Source organism: Hyalella azteca, unplaced genomic scaffold, assembly GCF_000764305.2.
Source record: "Hyalella azteca isolate HAZT.00-mixed unplaced genomic scaffold, Hazt_2.0.2 contig5198, whole genome shotgun sequence".
Taxonomy (NCBI): Eukaryota; Metazoa; Arthropoda; class Malacostraca; order Amphipoda; family Hyalellidae; genus Hyalella; species Hyalella azteca.
Genome location: NW_025935396.1, coordinates 184,925 through 196,994, shown reverse-complemented (window position 1 = coordinate 196,994; position 12,070 = coordinate 184,925). Strand labels below are relative to the sequence as shown.

The 12,070-nt window shown below is 42.9% G+C and overlaps 1 long non-coding RNA gene across 1 annotated transcript; it reads right to left on the bottom strand.

Annotated features, from left to right (window-relative positions):
• Positions 1-4,974: 4,974 nt before the first annotated feature.
• LOC108678213 lies at positions 4,975-11,025 on the bottom strand. Its single transcript, XR_001931305.2, has 3 exons — positions 10,952-11,025; positions 10,249-10,377; positions 4,975-5,728 (listed from the first exon to the last, which is right to left on the bottom strand). It is a non-coding gene; the product is annotated as an uncharacterized LOC108678213 (long non-coding RNA).
• Positions 11,026-12,070: the final 1,045 nt, after the last annotated feature.

The following is a 12,070-nucleotide window of genomic DNA, read 5'->3' as shown; positions in this document are numbered from 1 at the left end:
AGTAGCTAGGAAGCGTGCAAGTGCGCGTGCTATAAAGGAAATGTGATGTATTCAGTTATTATGTTATCTCACCTTGTCACATAAGCCAAAGTTATTATCCTACGTCATAAATTAATATTTCATTCAGATTATTTTTTTCCATATACTTACTGATAATAAATATCTGATTAGCTTTTACACTGTATCAAATGTATCAGCAAGGCAAAAAATCAGCTACTTTTTATGCTGAAAAGATATCCTTTTATTTGTTTTTTGTGTTAATTTTGCAAGTCAAAAATGTTTACTGCAAAACGTGTTTTATTATTCATTATTATTGTTAATAAGTGCATATTGTACAGATCTTGGAGCATAATACAAGGGATCGCGTGTGATGGCTATACGATTAATACATGTACCGCGAGCCCTGACGGGACTCTGGAGTCCCGGATCAGTATTTTTTATATTAATGGATTTTTTTATTTTAGTACCATAGGAACTATAATAGAGGTTCATAAAGCACAATTAACACAAAAAAATACATAAAATAACTCCCATCATATAGCCGGGTGGAAAGGGTTAATGAGAACAAGGCGAGTCTCATTAACTTAATGAGAACAAGGTGTGTATCATTAACTGCGAGAATAAGGCGAGTCTCATTAACTTAATGAGAACAAGGTGTGTATCATTAACTACGAGAACAAGGCGAGTCTCATTAACTGCTTAATACTAGGAATTTAAAAGCAGAGAAAACGCCAAGGAAATTCACCATGTCGATATTGAAAACGTTTCGGAGTCCAGCTCCATCATCAGTTCGACTAAAGTAAACTAAAATGAATAAAATCACTTTAAAAGTCAAAATTCAAAGACAGACATAAAACCTAAACAAGACCTAACATTATATCGAAATAAACAGGACTAGTTATGAACAACTTAGTCCTAGGGGTACGACAAGAATATAAAATCCTAGCGATTTACTATTTCCTGATTATATGAGCTAAACGCATTATTGAGACATGGTTTTCGTTTGAAGGGATTTTATATTCTTGTCGTACCCCTAGGACTAAGTTGTTCTAAACAAGTCCTGTTCATTTCGATATAATGTTAGGTCGTATTTAGGTTTTATGTCTGTCTTTGAATTTTGACTTCTAAAGTGATTTTATTCATTTTTAGTTAGTCGAACTGATGATATAGCTGGACTCCGAAACGTTTTCAATATCGATATGGTGAATTTTCTTGGCGTTTTCTTTGCTTTTAAATTCCTTGTAAACTTGCGATATAAGCAGACTAATAATATAACTGCTTAATACTGCAGAGCATGTTTGAAAGGCGACCGTACGGTACACCTGGGCCGTAAAGGGTGAGTGGTGAGCGACGTGCGAGTCAAGTTCGCCTTCCTTAATGAGAACAATACGAGTCTCATTAAATGATTAATGAGAACTGCCCTGACTCCCTGCCTCACAGCCACCCAGACCTGCCTCCCTGACTCACTGCACACCAGACCTGACTGCCTGATTCACAGCCACCCAGACCTGACTCCCTGCCTCACAGCCACCCAGACCTGACTCCCTGCCTCACAGCCACACAGACCTGACTCCCTGCCTCACAGCCACCCAGATCTGACCCCCTGCCTCACCACCACCCTCCTCCTGTAGGTGAAGGTGATGCACAAACAGCTGCTGCTGTTCTATAACGCCATCAGCGCCTACTTCACCGGCAACGAAGCACAGCTCGACGCGACACTCAAACAATTTAATGTCAAATTGACAGGGGTGCCAACGCTACCCCTCCCAGCTGGCTGGAACAGTGAGTAACTCCAATGCATCCCACCCCTCAAGCCTGTACATGGACGTGGGTCAACTTGACACACTTTTAGCACCCTGTGCACCCAGTTATTTTGTTGTTTGTGTTTTTGATTTTATATTTTTATTTAAAATATTTATTATTTCTCAAATTTTATATTTTAACTATTTATTATTTTATACTTATTTTTTAAAATAATTATCCTGTTATTTCTGTACAAAATATTTTTGCTTAAATTTTTTATTGCATTTTGGTTATTTTGCCAGGGCTTCTGGCCGGGCCGGTCTGGCAGAGATGCTGGCCGGGCCGGTCTGGCAGAGGCGCTGGCCGGGCCGATCTGGCAGAGGTGCTGGCCAGGCCTGTCTGGCAGAGATGCTGGCCGGGCCGGTGTGGCAGAGATGCTGGCCGGGCCGGTCTGGCAGAGATGCTGGCCGGGCCGGTCTGGCAGAGGTGCTGGCCGGGCCGGTCTGGCAGAGGCGCTGGCCGGGCCGATCTGGCAGAGGTGCTGGCCAGGCCTGTCTGGCAGAGATGCTGGCCGGGCCGGTGTGGCAGAGATGCTGGCCGGGCCGGTCTGGCAGAGATGCTGGCCGGGCCGGTCTGGCAGAGATGCTGGCCGGGCCGGTCTGGCAGAGATGCTGGCCGGGCCGGTCTGGCAGAGATGCTGGCCGGGCCGGTCTGGCAGAGATGCTGGCCGGGCCGGTCTGGCAGAGATGCTGGCCGGGCCGGTCTGGCAGAGATGCTGGCCGGGCCGGTCTGGCAGAGATGCTGGCCGGGCCGGTCTGGCAGAGATGCTGGCCGGGCCGGTCTGGCAGAGATGCTGGCCGGGCCGGTCTGGCAGAGATGCTGGCCGGGCCGGTCTGGCAGAGATGCTGGCCGGGCCGGTCTGGCAGAGATGCTGGCCGGGCCGGTCTGGCAGAGATGCTGGCCGGGCCGGTCTGGCAGAGATGCTGGCCGGGCCGGTCTGGCAGAGATGCTGGCCGGGCCGGTCTGGCAGAGATGCTGGCCGGGCCGGTCTGGCAGAGATGCTGGCCGGGCCGGTCTGGCAGAGATGCTGGCCGGGCCGGTCTGGCAGAGATGCTGGCCGGGCCGGTCTGGCAGAGATGCTGGCCGGGCCGGTCTGGCAGAGATGCTGGCCGGGCCGGTCTGGCAGAGATGCTGGCCGGGCCGGTCTGGCAGAGATGCTGGCCGGGCCGGTCTGGCAGAGATGCTGGCCGGGCCGGTCTGGCAGAGATGCTGGCCGGGCCGGTCTGGCAGAGGCGCTGGCCGGGCCGGTCTGTCTGGCATCCTGTCACCAATTCATTATTTTATTTCTTTTGTTTCCGGTCTCCGGCTGCAGGTCGCTGCCAGAAACTCTGCAAGAAAATTTCCGAAATATTTTTGCCAACATCAACGCAAGCAAGCGTCTGCCTCCTGTCAACTCTGGCAACCGCGTTACTGCCTCCTGTCAACTCAGGCAACCTCGTTACCGCTTCCTGTCAACTCTGGCAACCGCGTTACTGCCTTATGTCAACTCTGGCAACCGACTGACTGCCTCCTATCAACTCAGGCAACCTCGTTACATGCTTCCTGTCAACTCTGGCAACCGCGTTACTGCCTCCTGTCAAATTTAGTCATTCCCCACCAATGTTAGGCTTAATTAAATAATTAAGTTAATTAGGTAGTCATTTTTGCTTAGCATCTATGCAGTACAGTAAGCGACGTATGCGTTGACTTATGCTTTCAGTTCAATTACCTAATTTTATTAATTAATAACTTAAAATAGGTAATTAAATATTTAACATTAGTAATTAATTACCCAAAATAAGTAATTAATTACTTAAAAAATAAATATCGCTTAAAGAAATAAATGAACTTTTGTCCTAAGAAGCGACGCACTATTTTGAAACTCGTGTGGGTCATCCTGACCCACTTAGGCCCGGCAACAAGGCGTATCATCTTATTATTATTTTTATTATATATTAGCGATCAATGGCATTATATTTTACGTTAATTTCAATCGGGCAGTCTACCAGCTTTCAACCCAGGTTGAAATTTACCGTTTTTTAAAGTTTAAAAAAATGTGTTTCTTGAACGCGAAAAAATTTGTATCGTGAACGTAAAAAAAATTGTGTTTCGTGAAAGCGTGCACTCGGGAGATGCCAACTACCTATTCTTATCATTTGCATTGCCAAGTATATATTTTAAGATTATATGTATATTTGTTTGACTTGTATATATGTGTGTGTTTTTCACTGTGTGGCCGGCCATTGTGCTTCTCATTGCATCAAAGTTCCTGGGTTCTCTGTGTGAATTTCACACAAATGTGTAGATTACTTGAGCATTTTTTATTTTATTATTTTCATCAAATTTTTTGTTATCTCCGGTAAATTGTTTTCTGTTGAATAATTTTGCGTATTTTGATCTTTTATCATTGTGTTATCTATCAGTTCAGTTATCATTATGTCATCTATCAGTTCATTTATCATTGTTTTCTATCAGTCCAGTTATCATTGTGTTATCTATCAGTCCAGTTATCATTGTGTTATCTATCAGTCCAGTTATCATTGTGTTATCTATCAGTCCAGCTATCATTGTATAATCTATTAGTCCAGTTTTATTTTGTTATCATTTATCGGTAGACTTTAATTTCGTTCTTTTGTTGTCATTATGAAGTAAACTTATTTCATGTTTTTTTTTTAATTATTGCATTAAACGCTTAGTTCTTTTCACGTTTTATTTTCCTTTTTTTTTGTGGCTATACAAGCTTGTGTACACGGAGGTACACAGGTTTATTGTATTAATACAGAATAATACAGGGTGATTCACGGAAACTTCCTGTTTTGTATTTTGCGCCAAGCAGCCATATGTTGTAGGAAAAGGGGCGGGGAGGATGAGCATGAATTTTCTTGACTATTTACTGCATTTTCAATTTGCTGAATCAAGTCTCCTCGGGAAAGTACTTGAGAAAAATCCAGGGATAGTTCCTCGCTAAATTTACCTTGCTTCTGATTATTTTTAATTGTAATCCTTCTTTGAAATAACGACTGATTTATATTCTTTACTTTTCTTATTAATTCTCCACACATCCAATTTATTTATTTTGCATCAACTGCGACATTCAACATCCAATTCGTCAACACAAAAGCTAAGGTTTCAATAATAATTCGCATAACTACAATTAACAATTGACATCATAATAAAACGCATTCTTTGCAACAATTTATTAATTCGAACTCTAAAACATTTATGCGGATTCCTAAGTTAACGTTGAGAATGCTGCTGCAGGCAACTATTGCTACTATATATGTCCGTATATTGTCCCCAGTTTTACAGATCTTATCTTCAATATAAAATTAAAGTCATGCAATTTTTGCTATTGTGAACGATCATTAATCTCTTTTATACTGTGATAATGGAACGAAATTCCGAATCTATGAGTTAATTAATATAACTTGGATAAATTCAAGTTGTGTTACAGTGATGTTAGAGAAAACTTTACATGACAAAATTAAAACCAAGATGTATATTGTTGACTGAGGACAATCTTTATTGCCATTGAAAATTATAATCTTCCATTACACGGAAAACATTTCGAACAATAAACAACGCTATAGGAAAGACAACAGAAATCTTATGAATATTAAAAACCACAAATGATGTAGAAAAAACCTCGAAAATAGTTGATCTAGAAATTGAATACGGTTTGCTAACTCTTGCCTTAGCTTGTATAGTTGCTGCCCAAATCAGGACTTTTTATAATCATCGTTGTAGCCATTGTCATAATCATTATTGTAGCCATTCTTACAATCATCGTTGTCATCATTGTTGTAGTCATTTTTAATCATTGTCATACCGGGAATAGTTTAACCATCGTTGTTAAAACCATCGTTGGTTACCACAACCATCATCGTTACAACCTTGCTTATTCAGGTATAACCTTACTGCGCAGGCAGAGGTAGTAGAAAATGATCTGAAACAAAATCATCGTTAGATCAGTACAAGTATTCAACATCATTGCAAAGTGTATGATAAACAATGATGGCCTTTAACATATTTGGATTGTAATTTGCCAAGTAAGTGAATAAAGATAAGGCCCAGACGCTCCGGACAATTTATCGAGTATTATATCATCGAATCGGACAACCTAATGTTGGTCAGGTTGAAAATTATGTTGGTTCAGAGGCGAAGTTTAAACATTATTCAGTTTGTTAGGCAGAACATTTCATTGAATTATGCCATTAAGCTACTCTTTTCATCCCATAAGCTACACTAACGCTGCAACATCACGCATCATCAGCTACACTAACGCTGCAACATCACGCACCATAAGCTACACTAACGCTGCAACATCTCGCACCATAAGCTACACTAACGCTGCAACATCACGCACAATAAGCAACATCAACGCTGATACATCACGCACCATAAGCTACACTAACGCTGCAACATCACGCACAATAAGCAACATCAACGCTGATACATCACGCACCATAAGCTACACTAACGCTGCAACATCACGCACTATAAGCTACACTAACGCTGCAACATCACGCACCATAAGCTACACTTACGCTGAAACATCACGCACTATAAGACCTTATGACCTTATGATGAGTTTTAGGACGTCGTAGTCCACGGTCACGCTGATGCGCCGCCTTCGTCGTCCTCCGTCTCCGAGTCGTCGTCGGATGTAACGTTGGACGTGTTCCGTCTATTTGCCCTCCTTTGGGCCACCTGATGCAAGATGCTGTTACTTGTCACTTGCTGGGGGTGGTTTCCCATTACTGAACAAACCGGGATCTTTCTCAACCACTTGTCCAGTTGTCTCTTGAATGTTGCAAGAGTAAACTCCCCTCCTCTCAGCGCTTTTGGTAAGACATTAAAGAGCCTCGGTCCTACCACGGACAGTGATCCCTCACGAAGAGTCTGTACTCTGGCCGCGGCTCGGTTATTAAATGGGGGAGTCCTGCACAGTCTCCCCCTTCTTTCGTTGTAATATGTCATTATTTTGGAGCTCTCACTCTCAAAGTTGGGAGCCAGTCCGTTTATCATCTTCCAAGTATACAGTATGATATACCTTTCCCTTCTTCTCTCCAGTGAGTACAGTTCCAGGTTTTTCAGCCTTCCCCAGTAGTTCAGGTTCAGCTCCCTCATGCCGCTGATCCTGTACGTGAAGGTCCGCTGCACTGCCTCCAGTTTCCGCACCGCACCCGCCTTGAGTGGCGACCAAAGTTGGCAGCAATACTCAAGATTGGGGAGCACGAGGGCTCTGAAGAGGGTAATCATTGGTGCTGCTTCTCTCGTTCGAAATGTCCGCCATATCCACCCCATCCATTGCCGGCTGCGCGCGACTATTTCCTCGATATGGGCATCGAACGTGGCTTCAGTACTCATCAACACTCCGAGATCTCGAACTAGTTGCTTCTCCTCAATTTCTGTGCCATCTGATGCCAAGTAGCGATGTGGCATCCCGATCTCTGTGCAGACTCTGTATCTCATTACTTCGAACTTGGTGCCGTTGAACTACATATTGTTCACTAGGGCCCAATCGTAGATTGACGATAGATCATCCTGTAATATCTCGCAGTCTAGGTCATCTGTGATCTTCATCAGCACTCTTGTATCGTCCGCAAATGATGATGGAGATGCGTGGGTGAGTTCCGAGTCTATGTCGGCAATGTGGATGAGGAAGAGGATCGGTCCAAGCACTGAGCCCTGCGGAACTCCGCTTTTCACCTTCGCTTCTCTCGATTTCGAGTTTCCAATTGCGACAGCTTGTACTCTATCTGTAAGGAAGTTGTGGATCCACCTCAACAGGCTTCCTCCTACCCCCAACAGCCTTAGCTTTCTAAAGAGCACCCCATGGTCAACTTTGTCAAAAGCTTTAGCAAAGTCTAGTTATACCACGTCCACGCCAGCTCCCTCCTCCAGCTGGGCCACCAGACGGTGATGGTGCTCCAGTAACTGTGACAAACAGGAACGATTACGCCGGAAACCATGTTTTCCGTCATTAAACAGGTCAGCCTCTTCCATATACCGACAAGTCTCCTGACAACTACCTTCTCAAAAACTTTGATCACATGTGAGGTCAAGGTCACAGGTCTGTAATTTTGGGGTCTGTCCCTCGCACCTCCTTTGTGGATTGGCGTTATCAGTCCTACTTTTAGGCCCTCATTAATAATTCCCTCCAACATCGAGGCTTTCCAGAGCATTGTGAGCGGAGCCTTCAGTGCTCCAACACACTTCTTCAACAGCACTGCCGAAATTCCGTCGGGTCCTGGTGCTGAAAACGTCGCCAATTCTTTGATACTTATTTCCATATCTTCTTGGCCCAAACTCAATGTTCTCCAACCCCCTTCCTCCTGGTAGTTCCTGGAGAACTTCAATTTCGTTCTCCTCCCTTGTGTAGCGAGGGTTACTGAAGACTGATTCAAACTGTAATCCCAGTTACTCACACATGCCCTTGTCATCTCCTACAAGGACATGGTTATCCTTCAGCGGACCCACTGGCGTCTTTATTTTAGCCTTGGCCTGGGCGTATTTGAAAAAGTACTTCGGGTTTTCTCTGATTACTTCCACTACTCGTTCCTCGGCAGCTTGATCTTCTATCCTATGCGATTCCTGCAACCTGAGTTCAATTTCATTGTGCAAATCTACTTGTCTCTGTCTCCTCAGATCACTAGTGGACTCAGCTATTTGTTTATTCAAACGTGTGCGTTTTCTCATAAAGATTCGTCGGTCTCCCGGAATGCTGCGGACTCTGGGTCCCGTTTTTCTTGGGGTATGACGCACACATACCTGTGCTAATTTCTCACAAAGTTTTGTGTAAGTTTCCTCTGCATTCATACCGTGAAACTCTTCTCTCCAGTCAGTTTCGTCAAGTTCATTCCATATTGCCTCCCAATCTGTTCTTCGATGGTGAAAGTTGAGTCCTGCCAGTCCATCTTGGGGTATAGCCCTGGGCTGGGTATCAGTTCCAATGGTTGTATCCACCCTCACCAGTCGGTGGTCTGACAGTGAGGTTTCTTCAGCCCGAACGTCAACCACCATTTTTTCATTATCTGTAAAGAAGAGATCGAGGATATTTCGTTCCCTTGTCGGCAACCGTACCTGCTGACTGAGCAAGTGTTCCGCAGCGAACTTCACTAGTTTGGCTTCTTGACTTCTGTCGCGGTCACCAACCTCTAGGTCGCACGGACTTGTCGCCCCATTATCAGGCTGGGGGCTGGTTCACCCAGTCCAGCCACCTTGGTTTCTATTTCCTCCAGGGTTTTGCTAAAATCTTCCAATGGGCAAGCTGGCGGCCTATAGACTATGGCTACGCAGAGGTCAAGTTTTTTATATGGAGAAGTACGTGTTCAACAAATCCGTCAGAGTTTCCAGATTCCGATCTCAATTCCACCGTGCTTCTTGCGAGGGAGTTCTTAAGGTAAACAATTACTTCTCCCTTCTTCCTCCCTCCAATTCGGTCCGCACGATAGTGTTGAAATCCTTCCATTGCAATTTCTGCATCCAGTATATCCTTCCTAAGGTGCGACTCCGTTAGTGCAATCATAAAGATCCCACCCTCGTCGGCCATCTCTCTCAGCACGCCAATCTTGTGGCGCGCACTTCGTGGGAAGAGCCCCTCGATATTGGCCAGCAGGATGCCAGACTCTTCCCTTCTTGATGTTCTTACCTGCAGCGACACCGATCTGCCAGGCGTCCCTGATCCAGCAGCTCCTTTATCTGGAGTTGCATCATTTCCAATTGGTATTGCATTTGGTCCTTCATGTCTAAAAAAAGCACTGAGGGTAACCTCTTGCTCCTCACGTGCTTCTCGGCCCCGTACACATCGGCTACTCAGTGGATTAGCTAAGTCGCGGTTCAAAACTTTGCCGGAAACCATGTTGTCCGTCATTGACTTTATGTATATATATTGTATAATATATATATATATATATATATATATTGACACTCCATTGACTCCGTTCATTTCCACCTCGTACCTCACCGTTCCTTCCAACGGTGTTTCTCTCAGCGTTGTTCTGTCTTCCAGCAACACTAACGCTGCAACATCACGCACTATAAGCAACATCAATGCTGCAACATCACGCACCATAAGCTACACTAACGCTGCAACATCACGCACCATAAGCTACACTAACGCTGCAACATCACGCACTATAAGCTGCACTAACGCTGCAACATCACGAACTATAAGCAACATCAACGCTGCAACATCACGCACTATAAACAACACGTCACTAACGCTACAACATCACGCACTATAAGCAACATCACACACTATATGGTACACTAAAGCGAAAACATCACGCACTTAAGCAACATCACACACTATGTGGTGCACTAACGCTACATCACGCACTATAAGTAACATCACACACTATAAGCTACACCAACGCTACAACATCACGCACTATAAGTAACATCACACACTATAAGCTAAACTAACGCTGCAACATCACGCACTTATCAAGCAACACTCACGTTGTAGCGTCCCTCAGGTGGTGGTTTACACTCTTTCGTGGCGGCATCGAACGTTGGGTCAGGGTCGCATTGGTGCTGCAAGAAGTTCCCTTTGAAGCCTTCCAAGTCAAACTTTCCTTCGCTGGTGTACTGGTGGATATGTGAACAATTATTCCTATATATATATAGTACAAATGATGCTGTCAATATTAATTTGATATCTGAATTCCTATAAATAGAGTAGGTACAAATAATACTGTCGATGTTAATTTGATATTTGAATTCCTATAAATAAGATACAAACGATGCCGATGTTAATTTAATATCTTAAGCATGAAGGTCATTGCAAAGTTATGAGCATGGGTCTGAGGTTAAAGCTTGTTAACGAGTAAAAATATGGAGATTTTTGCAATAGAACGGAAGAATTTTTTTGCAATTGATTTAGTTACCAGCTTTTTAAGTAAATATAATAAGTAAGGAGCGTGTATTAAATCATTTCGTACAGCTGCTTGAACCGGGATTTAAAGCGGATGTTCTTTTCGTGATTCTTGCGTGCAGTTGAGCACGCACAAATCCGCCATATTCACGTATCCGTCACTCACGTATCCGTCACTCACGTATCCGTCACTCACGTATCCGTCACTCACGTATCCTGTACACTCACGTATCCGGCACTCACGTATCCGTCACTCACGTATCCGTCACTCACGTATCCGGCACTCACGTATCCGTTGCGCTGGCCGATGCACTTAAAGAAGGGCTCGAGGAGAGGGTCGCACACGACGGGGTTTATAGCCAAACCCGATGCCCAGGCAACCCTCAGGAAATTTAATTAAAGTTACTATTAATTGTGAGTCATTAATTAATCAATCATTTAATTGTGAGTCATTAATTAATTAATCATTTAATTGTGAGTCATTAATTAATTAATCATTTAATTTTGGTATACTATTAATTGTGAGTCATTAATTAATTAATCATTTAATTGTGAGTAACAGTTGACGTCGCAGATAGTGTGAGTCATCACAGTCATCGTCACAGATAGTGTGAGTCATCACAGTCATCGTCGCAGATAGTGTGAGTCATCACAGTCATCGTCACAGATAGTGTTATGAATATAAAACTAACCTAACCTAACCTTCACTATAGCAGCATGAGATTAAAATACTCTCAAAATTGTTTCAGATCATTTAGAGCAATCCACTTATATATTTAGTGATAAATATGTTAAAATTTCCGCTAAAAATAATTTCAATTTACAATCCCACATGCACCACAACTTCAAACTGGTTCATGAGTGTATTATTAACAGTTTTTTCTCGTGCTACATATTTTAAATTAATATTTCTATTAATACTACATTTTCTAAATTAATATTTCTATCTCATACTACATATTTTAAATTAATATTTCTGTCTCATACTACATATTTAAAATTTCTATTAATGCACATTCTAAATTAATATTTCTATTAATACCACACATTATATCTACATATTTGATCATCTTACTTGGGTAAGCTTGTGCGATGGAGCTTGGAAAATCAGCAACGCAAGTCATGTCGACGAAGAAAGAAGACATAGCCATTTGACACTGCGTGTACCTGAACAGACATGAGAACATGGAATGGTTGAATGCCGTTTATTCAGACAAAATTCAATAGATTACATAGAATACGATAGCAAGAATACACACTACCGACGGATGGTTTGAAGAAGACCACACATAAAGTTATTATAATAAAATACAGTTAATAATGAATTACAATACAGTTCAGTTTCAGTTACAATACAGTTACAATGAATTACAATACAGTTTTATACCGAAATACAGTTAATAATGA